Here is a 1,851-nt window from a genome sequence, read left to right as displayed (position 1 = left end):
ACTCTGTAACCCATTGACATTAATAAAACGAGTTGATCTAGAACACAACACTGCCATTGATCATATAAAACATCGAAACTCCCACGTGCAATATTTCCAGAGCATCCGGTATGGAAAATGTATTACAAAAATTTAAACTCATTGTTTGGGATGAGGGCACCATGGCACATAAAAAATCGCTTGAGGTTCTTGATCGATTGTTGCGAAATTTGCGTGGAAACGTTCAACCATTCGAGAATGCATTGATATTGCTCACAGGAGATTTTACGCAAACATTGTGTGTAGTTTCTCGATTAAAAGCGCGGTTACCCACGGACGTAAAAACGGAGAACGTGTCAGCTGACACGATCTATCTTATGGGATCTGCGTGTTAACAAAAACTCACCACCGCATGACCGTGACGTAGACGTTGCTTCTCTCTCTTTCTATCAACAGCATACTTGATATCTTTCTACGTACTTCTACGCTACGCTACGTACACGTTTGCGGGTAACCGCGCTCTAACACTAGCGGACGAGATAAATGTTTGCCTGAAATAGTCAACATTGCGACAAGACGAACATACATACACTGCAGCCGAAGTATTCTCGCTACAATTACTGGATACTGGGAACGGAAAGCTGCCAGTCAATGAGAGATTAAGAGGAGTTTTATGGCCTGATAATTTTTGTAACTTCAAAACATTGAAAGGAGAACTGATCGAAAGAATGTTTCTTTATTAAGAAAATTAATTATAGGAATCACGATTGGCTCAGTGAACGGGCTATTCTTGCTGCGAAGAATAAGGATGTCTATCAACTAAATAATAGTGGTATTGACAACAGTCATTGCTTGAGCTCCTGCTCTTTTACCAGACTGCCAGGCCACTTGTTCACTTTGGTGAATACCACTAGTGTTATTCAATCCAGCATTCAACGTGAGGAAATAGCATATACGTCGATAAACAACGTTGTGGAAAAAGACGATCCAACCGAACTTTTTAACTCGATTGATCTTCTAGGGAGACCGCACACACTGAAATTGAAAATAGGTGTGACAATTATCATGTTGCGGAATATTAATTAGCCAAAACTTTGCAACGGCACTCGACTCGCATTTATGAAATTGATGAAAAAAGTAGTGTAAGTAAAGATTTTAAGGTGACCTTTTAAAGGTGAAGAGTTCCCATGATTCCGAGTGATACATCATTTTAATTTAGAAGATTGGAATTTCCGATTCGACTGGCATTCGGAATCAATGCTCCAGGTCGAACTTTGGAAAAGTCTGGTTTAGATTTATATGCGGATTGCTTCTCAGATGTTGTGTGTTCCTGTGTCGGCAAACCAGACATCCTTGATATCTATGTAGAGAATGGAAAAACAACAAATATTGTGTGCGCACAAATACTTATTACATAACCAAACACATATGAAACGTATGCTTTGTTTCGTTAATAATTTATTATCTATATAACAGGAATATGTCACAGCAAAGCGTGGCAGGGTACAGCTAGTAAATAATAAAATTGGTGTTTAATAAACTAAAACCTCCCTATTATAATTGCCATTCGTACTGTCATCAGGTATGTAACTTGAGAATAGAAAACGCTGCGTCTTTTAGGTGCATCAATATTACATAGTTACATCCCGAGCTAATAAAAGGAAGGTAAAACAACCATCATGAGCTTTTGCATCCGGCTGTTTTAAATTTAAACTCTGCAGCACATATTGGAAAGCCTCTTAGGTTAGTCGAAACCGTTTCAAAAATCTGCAATAAAACGTTTGTTAATTGATTTGAAAAACGTATTTCCTTATACTCTTACGCTGAGTTCGACAAAGCCAAAGCTCACTTTCAGTGGAGCTAAAAAAATAA

The sequence above is a fragment of the Rhagoletis pomonella genome, unplaced genomic scaffold (genome assembly GCF_013731165.1).
Source record: "Rhagoletis pomonella isolate Grant_MI unplaced genomic scaffold, Rhpom_1.0 Rhpom_scaffold_00009, whole genome shotgun sequence".
Taxonomy (NCBI): domain Eukaryota; kingdom Metazoa; phylum Arthropoda; class Insecta; order Diptera; family Tephritidae; genus Rhagoletis; species Rhagoletis pomonella.
The sequence above is the reverse complement of the archived record's forward strand: the minus strand, read 5'-3'. Positions refer to the sequence as shown.